Genomic DNA, 18,549 nt, shown 5'->3' with positions numbered 1-18,549 from the left:
TGATGTTGAATTGTCAATTCCCAGATAAGGGAGGGTTAAAAATGATTTGGGAACATGATCTGTGCACCAGTTTCACTGAAGGTGAATGGAAAAGCTTATGGCAATCAGCGCCCTATAAAACAATATCAGCAAAAATTAAAGAGCTAACTCTGAAAATCACTCACAGGTGGTATATCACCCCTGTTAGACTGCACCATATTAGTGGTAATATATCCCTGCTCTGTTGGCGTGTTTGCTCAGTTCCTGGCACTTATATTCATCTTTGGTGGGAATGTCAACAGGTCAAAAAAATTTGGTCAAGGGTTTTCCAAACCATTACAAACATTATTCATGTTGAAGTAGAAACTGATCCAGCACTGGCTCTACTTTCTATTTTTAGGAATGCCAATAGAAACATTATTCCCAAAGCCTTGGTCACCCATTTGCTGGTTGCAGCCAGGTGGGAAATTGCCCAATTCTGGAAAAGCGACAGACCTTTTGACCATCAACGCTGGTTTGATAAGATTTGGAAACTAGCTTTAAATGATAAATTGACACAACATAGCAGGTTAGCAAGAGGAGAAATAACATCAGACACATTTGTGGAAAACTGGAGGGAATCTACACGTCATACTGAAGACGCATGCATGCGCCCCCAGTACGCCCCCAAAACGATGGTGTAGATTCTGCCTACCTGCAGCCCAGAAGAGACAGAGGAGGAGGTGGCTGGGGAATCCGGCCGCGTCCTTGCCGCCGCCGCCTCCCCACCGGCCTCCTGCTGCCGGCGAAAGAGCCACCCGGGTTGGAGAGCTCGGTGGAGGCGGAAGTGCAAGCTGACCTCTCTGACCTGGGTCGCTCTTACCCCAGCAGCAGGAGGCCGGCGGGGAGGAGGAGGCAGCAAGGACGCGGCCGGATTCCCCAGCCACCTCCTCCGTCTCTTCTGGGCTGCAGGTAGGCAGAATCTACACCATCGTTTTGGGGGCGTACTGGGGGCGCATGCATGCGCCTTCAGTACGACGTGTAGATTCCCTCCTGGTTGGACTTTTTCACATTTATTAATATGAATCCTGGCGAACCTAGACCCCCAATGACTCAGGAATCCTTTTGGTCAGAGGTTCTAACTTAACCTGCATCTTTTTCTGTACTAAGTGCTTATTGAAGGAATGAACACCCATGCTTTTTTATAGTGGTGCTGTGGGAACATTTATATTGTTGTTGTGTGTTTTCTTTTACTCTGTGTGTTTATTGTATTTGTCCTTGAAAATCAATAAAAATAGTATTAAAAAAAAAGAATCATATAATAGCAGAGTTGGAAGGTACCTACAAGGCCATTGAGTCCAACCCCCTGCTCAATGCAGGAATCCACTCTAAAGTATTCCTGACAGATGGTTGTCCAGCTGCCTCTTAAATGCCTCTAGTGTGGGAGAGCCCACAACCTCCCTAGGTAACTGATTCCATTGTCGTACTGCTCTAACAGTCAGGAAGTTTTTCCTGATGTCCAGCTGGAATCTGGCTTCCTTTAACTTGAGCCCGTTATTCCGTGTCCTGCACTCTGGGAGAATTGAGATCCTGGCCCTCCTCTGTGTGACAACCTTTTAAGTATTTGAAGAGTGCTATCATGTCTCCCCTCAATCTTCTCTTTTCCAGGCTAAACTTGCCCAGTTCTTTCAGTCTCTCTTCTAGGGCTTTGTTTCCAGACCCCTGATCATCCTGGTTGCCCTCCTCTAAACACGCTCCAGACATGTTAATTCATGGCACAGACATGAATCACTATGGAGGGGAAGTCTTAACTCAGACTGGCCCCATTCAGAAGACACCTTAAACCACAGCTTTAACCATGGTGGTTAAGCCAGAAAGCTGGGCCATGATCAGAAGACACCTTAAACCATGGCTTTAAAGGCCATGGTTTAAAGTGTCTTCTGAACACGGCCCAGCTTTCTGGCTTAACCACCATGGTTAAAGCTGTGGTTTAAGGTGTCTTCTGAACGGGACCACTGTGTGTTACTACTTTTCTGTGACAGCACAATGCTGAGGAAGAGTTGTTTTTCTGACCATATAGCCATGGAATTTCTGGATTACCCACAAAAATCTTACATCACAGGTTAGAAAGGAAAAGAAATGTAACCTTCCAAAGTTTTTCTATGTGAAGACGGAATGTATATGCGATGCCACTGGGAGTGTCCTCTCTTCAGCTGGAAGGTAAAGAATTTACAGCTTCTGCAACCGGCTTGGCACATTCAGCCTGCAAGGAGACACTGTGCGTGCACAGTACATAATATACACCCACCCACACATCTGCTCTTTTTTCCTTTTAGTTTCCATATGGGTTTTTGCGTCTGCCTCTGGCAGACTTGAAGATGTAGAAGCAGAGTAATAGCAGACATGCAGAAACGTTACCTCTTGGCAAGGAAGTGAGAATCGAAGGCTATGATGAAATAACTGAAAAGTATATTGAAATGGGTTCGTCAGCTCATCCCATGCATGGTTGCTTTAATGTAAGCCTCACTGAATCAATGTAGCATACATAGGATTGCAGTCATGACAGACTATTTTAAATCTGGAATCCTATTTGCTGTTTTACAACTCTACACTTACAGTATTGTCTTTTGCAGAGTTCCAAAACACCACAGCATTTTGTGTGTGTGTGTGTGTGTGTGTGTGTGTGTGTGTGCGCGCGCGTGTGCGTGTGCGTGTGCGTGTGCGTGCACTATTTGGATTTCTTTCCCAGTCAAAGTGTTCCTGGGGGCTCCAAAGTGTTTATGTTCTTTCTGAACCTATTTGGCTTTTAACAGACTTTGCAAATAATCTCCTAGGTAGATGTTCTCTGGTCCTTATAATGCATGACGCCTATTTGCCTGGAGATTTTAAAATGATGTTACATGTTTTCTCTCTGTGCTTGAAAAGAAAAAAAGAAGCACGTACAGGATAGTTTTCAATTGGGAACCGAACCCATGTTCTCCTCTTTCAGTTCTTACTAGTGATATCCTTTCAGGAAAAGTATTTGAGTTATGGGAAGAAGATACTGTTCCTCTGGCATCTTGTGGCCAAAGATGAATCCTTGAGGGTTAAGTCAGGGGATTTTTTAAAAAAGGAAAGTCAATATGTGTCTGGATTTATCCTCCTCAGATATTTGTCTGTCCTTTGCCTTCTAAAATTGCTGTTCTTCTGATGGAATTAACTAATTTTTCATTGGCTAAGAAGACTTGTTTATTTTATTCCTTTTCTTAAACATATAGCACACAACATTAAACTGTATGACCATGCTGATTTGGTTTAAACCAGAGTACCAGGGCCAGCCCAAGACATTTTCCTATCTGAGCAAAGCAGCAAATGGCGCCTCCTCCCTCAAGTGAAGGCGCATAGTACTATGAAGCTGTTTTAGAAAATCTCACAAAGGCTCCTTCCCTTTCCTCACAATAAAAATACAACAATAATAAATACAATATGTAACCGTTTGCTTCCCTTTCATGCAATCCAAAATCAAGTTGCTTAAGGCAGCCACTTCACTTTGCCTAAATAGTACAGTCCGTCCTGCAGAGTACTACAATTAAAGCCGCAGGGGGATTTATGTGGAAATTAATTGTATCCAAACCATTCACCCCAAATGTTTGCCAAAGTGCTGTTAAAAACACTATCAAAATCCAAGGGCATGCCATTGGCATCTCTCTAAGGGACAGGAAAATCATCTTTATCCTTCTAAGGGACAGGAAGATCATCCTGTGGATGACCCAGCATCAGCATTGATTTAGACCACAGAGCCATAAACACATTATTGATTGCCCTGCTCTGGTGACTAGATTCCATGGCTTTGTTGTACATAAGCTCATAATTAAGGCACAAACCTCTATGGCATTGTGCTTGACCACATTTTATTACAGTGTACAATTTGTATTAAAGCAATCCACTGATTTGAGGATATGTGGACCACAGTCTGTGATCTAAAAATCAGTTCAAACTGAATATTTATTAGGGATGTTTGGAGAATTCATACTTTGCTAATTCCTATACAAAATGACCTGTGGATGAGAATATAGGTATCTTCCTCTGAATGTTGTGACACAGTTTTGGGCAGTTTAAACATATCAAAATGTGTATCTAAAAATACATATTTTGAGAGAAAATGCACATTTAATACAAATTAAAACACAATATACGTATGTATTTTGAGAGGATTAAAAGCAGGAACGTGACAAAATTATCAGTTAACCATGATGGAAATACATATTTGTCCATCCCTAGTATTTATATTTCAGTTTAGGAATCTGAATTTTAGAGAGCCATCCCATGGCCCCTTAACAGTGTCCCAGGGTCCCATAGGATTCACTGGATTTCCACCTCTGAGGCTAGACAGAGCTCCAACCTCAGAGGAGGAGATCTGATTGCAGACCCCTGCTCCTGCAGGCCATCATGGACACCTCCCCAATGGCTCCTCCCCCTCCCCACACCAAGGTTGGAATTCCAACCTCAGAAAGGGAATAAAATGAGTGTGTTGATGGGATAGGGAGACTCTGTGACAATCAGGGTCACAGTAAAAGAAGGTCTTGTTCTTTTACTTTCCTCACTTGGGCTTCAATAGAAAGACCTCTTGCTTGAAGATAAGCTCCTTTTAAAGCAATATAATATCCCCAAATAAATGTATTGTATAACTGCTGGGAACATTTCAGCCTCATCTGCAAGTTATTGGAAGGGGCAATGCTGTAGTTAGTTAATGGGAATTTTGGCCATAGCTAGCCTTAGGAACTCAATAGCCTACAATGTAAACCGCCCAGAGAGCCCTGGCTATGGGAGCGGTATATAAGTTTAATAAATAAATAAATAAATAAATAATAAAATGTGGTTTCCAGCGATTTCTTCTTTTGGCTCCTCCCCCACAACCTCCACCATTGCTGGTGTTTGCTCCTACCAATGTAATGGAACACAAAATAAACTGAACAAACTCTTTTTTGAAACTCTATGCTGTACTTGCATTGTATATGTAAGAAGATTTGTGAGTAAAGCCTTTTTACCTTTCCTTCACTTAAGAAAGGTGTGGTGTCCTTTGTTGTGCTATGATAGCCTTGTGTGCATACGGGACTGGTAAAAGCTCATTTTGTTTTACCTTTTCCTTTTTCTCTGCTAATTGCATTTCTAACAGGAGCGATCATTGCCAAATAATCCCATCAATAACTTGGAATGGATAGAGAAGAAGTGGAATAGAGAACAAACAGGAAGAGCTAGTGGGACTTGCAACAACTGCTCCAGTGTGGATTGTACTTGTTCAAGTTTCCAGCCATGTCCATTTCCAGATATTCCATTGCATCCTTCCCGTCCCCCAGTTTTCTGCACACACACACTCAATAGTCATTCAATAAGTATTCCATACCCACTGCACTGCACTGCCATGGTTTCTTTTGTGTCAGCAGGAGTGACGATTGTGCAACGGATTTTGTAGTTCTAATAAAAACCTGGAAATGAGTGGAAACACTCTTTTCTGGATCGAAATAGACCAGCAGAACTACCTTCTGTGAGCAATGCTCACCTGCCGCGTTCTGGAAATGAGCATTTTCACTCCTTTCTGGTTGCTTGTAGAACTGAAAAATCCCCATTGCGCAGTCATGGGCACAATAGGATACTGCCTTATATTAGTCCCATATTCTACATATTTTACAATAGTAAATTTGTTGTTAGTAACTAGTAATGAACAAGAATTAAAATTAGCAGAAAATCCACTAAATTTGCAACAACAAAAAAGACTGCTTCATTTTCAGTATTGTGTATAATGCATATTTCCCCCATACATTATTTCTAAACAAATCAAAACTACTAGTTATTTTTATATATAGCCGATCTGGAATCTTTTGAATTTCACATCAGCAATTTATAAATATTAAATCACCAGGAGAAAATGGTTCCCTTAATGTCATTACTGGTAATTAATTATGCATGTTATGAAACCAAACATCACCATACATACTATTAAAGATTTTTATTTTTAAACGTTATAAAGCTTACAAAAATGTTCTTTTTCCCAAAAAGGCCTTGCACATTTTGCATTTATCAACATTTTATGAATAGAAACAGAATGATAAAGACTCGATTGTTAATAAAATAGTAAACAGAAAAGAGCATAATTAGTAAAGGATAATTAGAACTGTAAAAAATAAATTTTATAGATGTACATTCATTTAAATTAACCATGATGGCTGCAACATATAGCTTAGCCTTGGAAAGAATCCACAAAACAAATTTGATTTAAGCTGCTATTGTGTACTTTTTAAGCAATTTCTAATCTCAGTAAATGAACGGCCAGAGCAATCCAAAGTGGAATGAGCTAGTACATCGCAACCCCTGTTGGGTCGCCCGTGCTAGAGCAGAAGAGGGAGAGAGTCTCCCACTCCTTTTCCCCCTATCATAAAACTGAGTGGCCTGAAGACTGGGCACATTGGTGTGGGGGGGAGGGGGATCCTCAAAGTTTTGGATCCAGTGAATCCAAAGCTGCTGGTGCCCTGCCCCAAAAGCACCCCACTTGGGAGCGTTCTCTGGTGGTAGTTCTCCACTTGTGGAACTTCTGTGGACAGCACATGGCTACTAGGGTGGATAGAGTCTCCTCCCCACCACAGGCACTTCTCTCCACCAGCAGAGAGACAGCTCTACTTAATCTAGGGTGGGCACTTTTGCATTGCTGAAAAAGATAAAAAACATGACCATCAAAGGATTTAAATAAAGGTACAATGCATCTCACCGTAGTGGAGAAGATTGATTAGGTGAGCTGGGTGCCTGCTGGTCAATCTGTTGTCCAGGTGCTAATTCTGGATGGGCTACTACAAGGCCCCTGCTGCTCTTCCTCCTCATGGTTCTTTACCTTTAAACCAGATTTGAGCGACACCTCTTCAATCAGAGGGCATCTCCACATAGGCCATTTCTACACCTGCCCTTCCCCCCCGCTCCCCAGGATCATCCCAGGATCATCCCTGTGCATCCAAACGACACACATGGGATCCTGGGAGTAGGCAGGGATGATCCCTCCATTTTCCTGGGATAATCCTTAGGTGTAGAAAGTTAGTTAATTGGTTAGATTTATTTAATTGCCTAAAATATGACTAATCAACTAAAAATTGTTTAACTGTTTGGCCGCTAAAGGTCCCCAGCCCCATTTCATCCGTAGAGTATGGCTTGTCTGCCTTGTTTGAGTTCTATGTTCACGAGAATGACTGTATTTCTAAAATGTTGATGGGCACTACATAGTTAACATTCAAAGCCCTAAATGGGTTGGGACCAGGTTATCTGAAGGATTGCCTCCTCCCATATGTACCACCCAGACCCTATCCTCAGGGGTCCTTCTCTATGAACCCCTGACAAAGGAAGTGAGGTCGGTGGCTACAGGAAGAGGGCCTTGTCTGCTGTGGCACCCTAACTGTGGAATGAGCTCCTTAGAGAAGTTTGCCTGGCACCCATATTATACTCCTTTCGGTGCCAGATGAAGACCTTTTTATTTCCCCAGTATTGTATCATCCTAGTCTTTTAGCTCTATTTTAAATCTGTATTTTAAATCTCTGCATGGCTCCTTGGTTTTATTCTTGTTGTACTTTTATATTGTGTATTTAAGCTTTCATATTTTATATTTTACACTGTCCCTTGTGGTTTTAGTTTTTGTGAATCGCCCAGAGAGCTTCAAAGATTGGGAGGTATAGAAATGAATGAAATAAATGGTAACTTCTTTGAACCATCAGTGCAGGGAGTCACTGCATGAGCTAAATGATAGCCTACGAAAATGGTGTGCGCAAACCACCATGCAAAGATAATGGGGATAAGAGAAACTTCATTGTGTAGGGAGGATAGCCTTACAAAGGGACTGGTTCTGCTGGGGCAGGTGCCCTGGTAAAGAGGGACTGTTGGAACATAAGGAACTGCAAAGTAATTATAGCTGAAACATACACACAACAGCCCAAACACCTACCAGTCTGTCATGACTAGGTCTGTTCCCCTTAGGCAGGGGGAAGGTGTTTCAGGCGATCAATCAGAAACAGATTCTGAAGCAGAGGAGACAGAACCAGAAACATTCCAGCCTATACGGGGAGTGGAGGAGGTGACCATCACAGGCTCTTCACCAGCTGGGAATAAACTTTCGCCAGGCCTTATCTCTGAAAGTGTAAACAAAACACAGTCTGTGAGAAATCAGTATTCTTCTGAGGGGGAGGGCACTGAAAGGCTAGCTGATCCCAGAGTACTCCGCAGACTAAAATGGGCAGAGCTAAAGGAAGGTGAGAGAAGGTCGGTCCTGAAGTCAAAGCGTTCTGGGAAAAGGCTTCCCGTTCTTCTTGAAAGGACAATTGTCTTGCTTAGTTTGCAAAGTTTCTAGAGGTTGGACCCTCTTCAGGTGGGAAGAGATGTTTATTGCCTGTATAAAGTTTTGTGGGTTACGTGGCAGGCCTCTTTATTGTTTCCCAGTAAGGCGAGACGTTTTGGGAAGGACGACAGAGTCTGGGAAGTCACTCCCAAATTGGGTGTCTTCCTTCCCTATGAGAAATGTGTTGCTGAGTGAGGTCACCACAGCCCTCCTCTGTACTGTAGTGTTTGGCCTGTTTGCCTGACTTCAGCCTTTTTCTTTGCAAGATATCTGAGCCAGGTTCAGGACTGTGAGCACCATAGCAGCAACAAAAAAGTTGCTTCTAACCACCACCACCCCTTAGAAAACAGATCTTACATAGAACAAAAAAGTTGCTTCTAACCACCACCATCCAATAGAAAACAAATCTTACATAGAACCCTAACAGTAGGGTGACCATATTTGGGAAACCAAAAAAGAGGACACCTAGTGTGTGTGTGGAGAAGCAGCTTTCTGAGTCCTGCAGAAAGTACGTTATTCTCCCTCCACCTTAAAGAACCCGATTGGAGTGGAGGAGGGGAAAGGATTTCATTCTGCACCACCACCATCCACTCCAATTGGGGCCTTTTCTATAATTTCCACGAATGACCCACTTTCCCCTTTAAGACCTCAATTGGAGCTCGGGGTGGGGGAATGATGTGCCTCAAGAAAACATGTCATTCCCTCCTGCCATGCTAATGGCAGCCTTAAAGGGGAAGGTGTGTCATTCCAGGACATTATTGAAAATTATAGAAAATCCCCCCTGACACCATGGAAAGAACAAAAACCAGGACAAATCCGGGGAAATCCAGACAGTTGGTCACCCTACCTAACAGGAGGATTGTTGTATATGCCAGGGGTATTTTATGTCTTGGGCAGCAGAGGGTGCACATATTGTATTTCTGTATTGCATAAATTACTCCTGTTCTAATGGGGATTTATCTGAATGTTCATGTGAATTAAAAGAAGATCTTAATAGTATACTGTAGAAGCTCCTCCTCGGTTAGAATGAAAAGTTGTGGCTCTTCTTTTGAGAAAGGATTTCCAAATTTGATTGTTTGAATAAGGAGACAGTGTAACAACATGTTTGGTGAGTCCTAAACACACGATTTTGAAATAAATCCCATTGACCTTAACACAATTTACTTCCTAGTAAAGGCCTTCTGGTAAGAGTGTGAGCCTTTAATAATACAGTCTTTTTTTTCCCAGATAAAGGGGTCCTTCTCCGTGAGCCCCTGCCAAAGGAAGTGAGGCAGGTGGCTACTAGGAGGACGGCTTTCTCTGCTGTGGCACCCCGGCTTTGGAATGAGCTGCCCAGAGAGGTCCGTCTGGTGCCTACACTGTACTCTTTTCGTTACCGGCAGAAGACCTTTTTATTCTCTCAGTATTTTAGCACTTAATTTTAACTTAAATTTAAATTTTACTGTTCTAACTCTGTATTTTAATCTTATATCAATTTTGCTGCATGGTTTTATCCTGGTTGTGCTTTTTATACTGTATTTTGTATTTGTGTTTTTAACCTGTTGGTTGTTTTATTATGGTTTTAATTTTTGTGAACTGCCCAGAGAGCTTCAGCTATTGGGTGGTGTACATGAAGGTTGGAGTCAATCCAACCTTCCTGCAAGGTAGGCCCCGGACCAAACGTCCTGTCGTCCCCGGCCACCCCTCACCCTAGCCCTCTTCCCAACCGGGATGAGCCAGAGATTCCTGGAATAAAAACACACACACTCAGCTAAGGGCCAAAACAAGTTTAATACCATTCAGCTAAAACACGTAAGATTTTGGCCAGAGGTAGCAGTGAATTGGGGTAAGAAGAGGACGGGAAGGGAGGGGAATCAAAGGAAGGACAACAAAAGGATAATGTACTAGAAGCCAAGGCTCCATCTAAAACCTTCAAACACACAACCCACCCCCAGCCATAAAAGCGGCTAGCCTTGTCTCAGGAAATCCAGACATTTAAAATAAACACAAGACCCTAGCTTACTCCGAGCAGCTGTCCAATGCTAACTTGGGTGTTCTTCCTCCAAAACCAGAACAGAAGATGCTCATCCCAAACAGGATACCCTTTTTATCCCCCTTTGGAATTTAGGGCCCCATGACCTCTCTGAACCAACCACCAGCTCTGCCTGGCTCCTAACAACCCTCCCCTCCTAGTTAGGGCTTCACCCTCTCTCTCACAACTAAACCCAATCATCCTAACGACCAGGGAGATAACCTGCAGGTGAGAGGCTCAATCTGACCTTGGAGTCTCGGCGCCGAGAGTTCCACACTCCCACCCCCACTTAACATACCATCATAGCTACAGAACACATACCAGAACAGATACAGAACAGAAAGAATAATACAATTAAAGAGCCAGTACAGCCCGCAAGCCAGCAAGGCCCCATGTCCTTCACAGGCGGTATAAAAATGTAATAAATAAATAAAATAAATAAATAAAAATAAAGTATACTTGTCTACAACTACTTTGTGAGAATGACTTTTATTTGTTCCTCTGCCTTCATCAACAAATATATAGTAATGCCAGGACTGACAGTCAAGTAGCTGCCTCTGGTGGCAGATGTTGGGGGCTTAAGGTGGCCATGTGTCCAACTTTCAAGTGGGCAGTCCTCTAATCTGTCGGCCTCTATTTTAAAGCATCCTCTATTTCAGTGGTAGGTAACTTATGGCCCTCCAGGTGTTCTGGCCCACAATTCTCATCAGCCTTAGCTAGCATAACCAATAGTAAAGAATCATGGGAGTTGTAGGCCAACACATCTGAAAGGCCAGAAGTTGCCCACATCAGCTCTATTTAAAGGGTTGTCCAGTCCATAAGAAGGGGAAACAAGTGCCTTGAAACTGACCATCAACAGTTAACATCTAAGCAGCAGACTGAGCAGTCTTCACCACTACTGTATTTCCATTTATTTCTATTTATTTATTTATTTATTTAATTGCTGTCACCCAATAGCCAAAGCTATCTGGGTGGCTCATGCCAATTAAAACCATAAAATGCAAAATGATAAAATGCAAAGTAAAAGCGTGAAGCTTTTTTTTCCTTATTGGGGGGGAAATAACCAAATAAAACCTAGCAGCAGTGTAAAGGTGTAAAAGACAGTGACAGATTTAAAACAACAGAAACTGAAAGACTAGAATGCCTGGGAAAATAAGGTCTTCACCTGGCACTAAGAATAGTATGATGTAGGTGCCTGGCGAGCCTCTCTGGGAAACCAATCCACAACTGGGGTGCCACAACAGAAAAGGCCCTCTTCTTAGTAGCTACCCATCTCACTTCCTTTGATGTAGGCTCCCAGAAATGGACTGCTGAGGATGATCTTAAGGTCCATCCAGGTATGGGGGAGGAGATGAACATGCAGGGAGTTGTTTCTACAGTTTTACCTGCACATATATATTAAAACAGTAGCAGGTCCAGGTTTTGGAGGGCCCTTGGGGAAGACACCTTCCATGGGCCCCCTCCCTCAGTGAGTCTACCTTCTAAGTACCTTCTCATCAACTGCTGTTGCTCCTCAACCTTTTTCTCATTATTGGTATTCTTGTTTGCTTGACACGCAAGGAACAATGAGTAAGTAGGCCAAGGCATCTACTGCTCCTACTTCTCACCACCACCATCGTGTGGGCCAGGATGAGAGGGAAGCGCACAAACAAGTTGCAATGGTGAAAAGGAGGAGCAAATCCAATGAACTCTTGTCAGTGGACCCCTGTTAGGGTGGAGGCCCTTGGCAGGTGCCCAACCATGACTATCCTTGATGCCGCCCCTGCATTAGAATATGCAGATATTATGCAAATCAGCATCCTCTTTTTGGGTGATGCATGAGCAGCACTAAGGTGTCGGAGGGCAGAAGGGTGTGTGCTGTGCAACCTACCCTGAGCCCCCTGAGATAATCTGCTGCCTTCAGGTACAGTGGAGGACACTGTCCCATACCCATGTTGAAGTAAGATTCAGCTGCTAGTCCAGTCGACTTCTGTATATGGAATGGGAGGGCACCAGCTTGTTCTTTGCTCCTGGCCACAAAACGGCTTGGGCTGGTAAAACCTCAGAGGCATCTAAGGTAATAAAAGGAAAAACAAGAAAACTTGCTCATATTTCCAAAGGTTTGATGAGATATTGTTCCAGGCATTGTAGACCTGGATATTTTACATCTAAACTTACGTGTTTCTTTGTACCTTTACCCATTACTATACTCTAATATCATCTGTGCAGCAGATCAATACACCTATTGAAATATTTGTGCCTTATACTGATGGATGCTGTTCTATAGAGCAGGGAGAAGTTTTGCCAAAAGCTTTGCCATAAGTCCCTTGATATTGTTTGGAATCCTATTCAAAAGGACACAAGAAAGGCGCAAATAAAGAATGATGTTTAAGACTCATTTTGAAATGGGACACAGTAAGAAAATTGGTGCATGTCTGGCTCTTGGGTTTATCATTTATAAACTAGATATTCTGCACCAGCCATGATGATCACTTACAGAATTTTAGACTCCCCAAACAGCTGCTTTTCTTTCAGTTGATTGCTCTATAAGCTTTTGTCATGATAGAAAAAGACACAAAGTCACTAAGGCTGATCTGAAGTATCCCATTTGTCATTCTTGCTTGTCAAAACATGCAAAAAAAAAACAACAACCCTATTTGTAGGATCTGGCTCCTCTCCAGCAACTTTAGGCATTCTGAAGCCCAATGATTTAAATGGGTTTAAGTCATCCTGCGTGAATTTGTGGCCTCTGAGTTGAACTTTAATCACAATGAGATTATGTCTGCTTCCTTTTTTAAGCAGTAGGAGGATTAAGAACCCATGTAAACTATATTCATTTTGTACCGCAGTTTAACTCTCATGGCCTCCACCAAATAATCCTAGAAATTGCACTTTGATCATGTTCAAAATTCCCCATTACAAAACATGGGTACCTAGGAAGCTGCCTAATACTGAGTCAAGACCTTGCTCCATCTAGCACAGTATTGTTGACACTGACTGGCAGGTGCTCTTGGGGTTTCAAACAGGGCGTTTTCCAGCTCTACCTGGAGATGTTGAAGGTTGAACCTGGGACCTTCTGCGTAACCCCACCTCCCAAAAAATCCAGGTGTTCTACCCATTAATGTCCACTCCAGATCTGCAGCCAGTTGGAAGTGGTGCCTGGGGCCTGGGAGAGCTGCAGATCCGTAGCCTCTCCCAACACGCTCACTAGCATGCCCCCAGCATGTCCCATTTCTGACATCAGGGAGGGGAGGAACAGCCTCGAAGGCTTCCAAGGCTGCTGGGGGGAGCGTTCTGCAGCTGGATCTTTGAATCTGAGGGCAAACCACTCTCTCTTCCTGGACCTGTTCAGACAACATGCTAAGCCATAGCCAGGCCACTAATCGTTCTACAGTAAATTGTCAGTGAGTGTGTTAAAACCATGATTATGTAGCCACCATGGTGAGGAATGGTTCACATGACATGCTAAGTCATGGTTCACATGACACACTAAGCCATAATGTTTAGCTCAATCACCATGGCTTAGTGAGTTGTCTGAGCAGGGTCTCTGTGTGCCCTTGAAGGGGAAGTTCTGACTCTTTCTGTGGCCCTTGGGATGCCCTCCCCAAGGCCATAGGATTGCCAAATAAATCTGTGCTGCTGGGAACAGTTCAAATTAAAATATAATTTCTATTAGCTCTGATGTTGATGTGCTACCTCCAGTATCCGAGGCAGTAAGCCTGTGTGCACCAGTTACTGGGGGACATGGGTGGGAGGGTGCTGTTGCACCATGTCCTGCTTTGTTGGTCCCCGGTTGACAGCTGATTGGCCACTGTGTGAGGAGAGTGCTAGACTAGATGGACCCTTGGTCTGATCCAGCATGGCACCTGTGTGCACCAGTTACTGGGGGACATGGGTGGGAGGGTACTGTTGCACCATGTCCTGCTTTGTTGGTCCCCGGTTGACAGCTGATTGGCCACTGTGTGAGGAGAGTGCTGGACTAGATGGACCCTCAGTCTGATCCAGCATGACACTTCTTATGTTAAAAACAAAACAAAAAAACATTGTTCTGGGTTCTTTTCAAAATATGGAGTAAATTAAACTCACATGTGAATACTAGATCAAATAATTTAATAAAATGAAAGGAGTTGAGGGATTTTATATAGTCTAATTTTAATCTCACTGAAAGTGGACCCAAACAATCACATTTCCCTCAAAGTTGACATGTGATATATGTAACTGTCACAGTATATTAGTATACAAGTTCCTGGGTGCCTCAAAATAGCCATATAAACAGCCTTACTTGTGGCATTGATCTACTGTGGGTGTAGGCCAGTAGGTCAGTTTACAGCACGTGAACGCAGCAATGTTCAGATTTTCTTCCACGTGGAAATGTTAACTCCCATGTAATTGAAGGCCAAGAGTACCACTGAAATGGGTTCTTCCATCCGAGGATGGCACCAAGACATAAAATGGTACAGCAAATCCTGCTTCAAGTTAAGGTCTTTGAGGCTACAGCCTTATACCCACTTACCTGGGCATGAGGCCTATTGAATTCAATGGAACTTACTTTTGAGTGGACATACAGGACTGCACTGTCAATTTTTGTCTGATTGCTTTAAAGACAATGTACGATGTTAGAATGGTTTACAGCTCTTTTGTAGTTCAAACAATAGCAGTTCGTTTGGCAAGCTTTTCTCCTAGAAATGGCAAAAGGTAAGCTAGAGTTTGATACAGAACGTAATAACAATTTTATTTATTTATTTATTTATTTATTTATTTATTTATTTATTTATTTATTACATTTCTATACCGCCCAATAGCCGAAGCTCTCTGGGCAGTTTATATTGCTTCTCTACTGGAAAATCATAAAATTCATGGAACTTGTTACTTGCAAGGGTAAGTCGAATAAGAGATGTGTATGTCACATGATTACAAAGTACACCCTAGGCCTAAGGTGGACAGAAATTAGATCTTCAGATGTTTTAGGCTACAGCATTCTTGACCATTGGCCATGCTGGCAGAGGCTTCTACGAGTTGAAATCCCAAACATCATGAGATCTACTTTCTTCCCACCCCTGTTCAGAAGACACCTTAAACCATGGCTTAAACCATGGCTTTAGCCACAGTAGTTAAGCCAGAAAACCAGGCCGTGTTCAGAAGACACCTTAAATCACAGCTTTAACTATGGTGAATAAAGCAAAAAGCCTTATTCACCATGGTTAAAGCCATGGTTTAAGGTGTCTTCTGAATGGGCCCACGCTCACATACTGGAGTGCAGGCGCTCTAATGATGTCTGGCAGCAGTATTGCACAAAAAAAGTGACTCTTACACTTGCTTCTAACATCTCTTTCAAGTTTCTCTGTATGAGCAATTTATCGCATGCTTATGATTAGCCATTCACAGACATTTGCATGACGTTGTCTCCCCCACCTTCCCCCAGTAATTTCACTTTAAAAAAGATCAGATATAATAAATTATCATGGAATACCGCCGGCCACTAGATGACACTTTTTCATTTAACTTTATGGAGCATTGCCAAGAGGGGAAGTTTTCAATTACAAATCACATGGTTGCCATTGGTCACTTTCCAAAGGAGGCGTAGTCAACGCAGAAAAAAAACTAGAAGAAGAAAAAATGGTAAGGGTGTGGGTTTTCCCTCTCATGTAGAGATGCTCTAAGCCTTAGTTACTGGTGCTAAGAGCTTCAAGCTAAAATATTCTGGAATTTTGGTATTTTGGCCCTGCCTCTTCTGCCTTTTGACTTGCTCGCCACTGGAATGCGCTCCCCCACCCCCGAGAGTTTTTCCAAAATGGAATTTGGCCTTCCAGCTAAAAGAGGTTCTGCACCCCTGTGATAGGCTAACATGGCCAGACCATCAAACATTTGGGATACCATTTCCAAAAGCTCACAGACTAGGGGGCTGCTTCTCTTTCTATCTCTCCCACTTTTGTGCAACCTTTTAAATCTCACTCACATTTGTGCAACCTGCCACTTTTTCCTAGTGTTGGTCAGCAGTTGCCTGCTCCCCGTAAAGAAATAATTTCTTTTCGTTAAATCAACTGAATATGTTTTAAAGGATATGTGAATAAAGCAGGTTTGCTCCCAAGGCCATGCGTTTGAATGTTGCATTCCAATTAAAGGCAGCACATGGTGGCATCAACTCCATCATCCAAATGGGAAAAACAGTGTGGTGTAGTAGCTAAAAGTACTGGACTAGATTGGTAAGACCTGAGTTCAAATCCTTGCTTGGCCAGTTCATGGGGTGACCTTGGGCCAGTCATTCTCTTTCATCTGCACCTACCTCACATGGCAGTTGTCAGGACAAAATGGAGGGGCAGGAACCATGTATATTCCCTTGAGCTTCTTGGATGAAAAGCAGTATAGATGTAGTAAAATAACTTTTAAACAATAAAAAATGTACATGTAATGATGGATAAACTTACCAGCTTTACAGCTCAATCCTATGCATGTCTATTCAGAGGTAAGTTCAATTGAGTTATATGGGACTTACAACCTGCTAAGCATATCTAGTATTGCAGCCTTATTTGTGTTAGCAATATAATAATTTTACTAGAAATTGGTCTACCTTTATTATCTATTGGGAATACAAGCGACATTTATAATTTGATTTGACACATTTCATTCAATCTATTGCAGCAAAGTAGCATAAGAATGTAATTTATGAGATATATCCTTTGTTCTATGAATTTACTTTGCTTATTTTCGATGATGATGATGACGATGATGCAATTAAGAGCCAGAGATAAACTGATCTAAAATGTCATATAAAGTGACATTTATCATATGGAAATTCTCAAATATTTTAAATGAGAAATAACTAAATTGTGTTTTATGTTTTAGTTTGCTACTTGAGGAAATGACAACACAGAATTGTTAGCTTTGTTTACTTATTCTGTCTTATTGGATGTTGCACCTATATGAAGGAACTTTTACATTTTGTTACAGAACGCTTCCTCCTGTAAAAATTCTCATCTTTTCCCAGAGGCTTTGTCTCCAACACAACCTAAGCCTTTTTTAAATGCTGTCCTATAGATGATTAATCACTACTTGCAAAAAGAGCAATAAATAGCATGAAGATTCTTACCTGTAGATTTGCTCCAATGTAATTCATAGAGTCATTAAAAGTGCAATCCTAAACGTGCTTGTAAATCATAATGTACCTGGTTAACCATTGATATTCTATTCTTTTAGAGGAAATAAGTGAAATGTCTTTATCAGATGAACATGAAGAATTCACCTTTGAACCTTATTTAAACTTGTTGCCATTAGTAAAACAGGTTGCATGTTGCTACTTGTGAATGTTTTGGTCTCTGCTAGGCAAGAGACATATCCCATTTCTCTCTGCATTGCAATTTGTAACCATTGTAGGAGGGGTCATCTATAATTTCCTGCAGAAAGTATGTCATGTGTTTGTTGTTGATGTTGTGTTGATGTTGTTGTTGAACATAGAAACAATTGCTCAAAAAGCAGAAGTAATATAAGCAGCATCTATCAGGTCAAGCCATGCTAGTCAAAAAACATTCCTACTGGCTGCCGTCTTAGGAACTTGTGAAAGAGTAACATTAGAGACTGATGGACTTTTTAGTTGGCAGAGCTGTATACAACTTTATTCCAATTTGTATGTCCCAAACAAGTTGTGAGTCTTTTTTAAAACAACAACAACAACAACAACAAAAGTAATAGGTGTGTGTGTGGGAGGGAAGCAGCTGCTTAACTTTTCCTTCCAGGCGTTTTCCCACTCAAGATCACAATTCCTAACAGGGCCGTCTCCAAATTTGAGGGCTCCCCGGGCCAAATGTCCTCTGGGGTGGTGAATTACGAGCAGCTGTTTTGCTCCATCACTACCCTCATTAGCTGCTTGGTTTGTTGATTCCATTACCACCATCTCTGCCAGCGACCAAGTGATTGGTCCCTGGCTTCCCCAGCTTCTATATAGCAGAACCAACTCCCTCCCTCGCTCATCATCTATCAGTAGCCATTTCACCAGGCTATGGCAAAGAGAAAGATGGGACACAAGAGCCACTCCATTGGTTTGACTTGAGATACCAGATCCATTGATAACATTGAAATACTACCACTTTTTGTCTGTTCAGTTTCATTGGGTGGCCCTAATAAGCAAAACTCAATCTTCTTTTTCTTCATATCATTCATAATTTCATCAACCTCCATCATATTCTGCCCCCACCACTATAGTCATCTTTTTTAAAAATTGCCTTTGGTCTTCCCCCAACTGTCACCTGGGGGTGACAGA

The sequence above is a fragment of the Elgaria multicarinata genome, chromosome 4 (genome assembly GCF_023053635.1).
Source record: "Elgaria multicarinata webbii isolate HBS135686 ecotype San Diego chromosome 4, rElgMul1.1.pri, whole genome shotgun sequence".
NCBI lineage: Eukaryota > Metazoa > Chordata > Lepidosauria > Squamata > Anguidae > Elgaria > Elgaria multicarinata.
The sequence above is the reverse complement of the archived record's forward strand: the minus strand, read 5'-3'. Positions refer to the sequence as shown.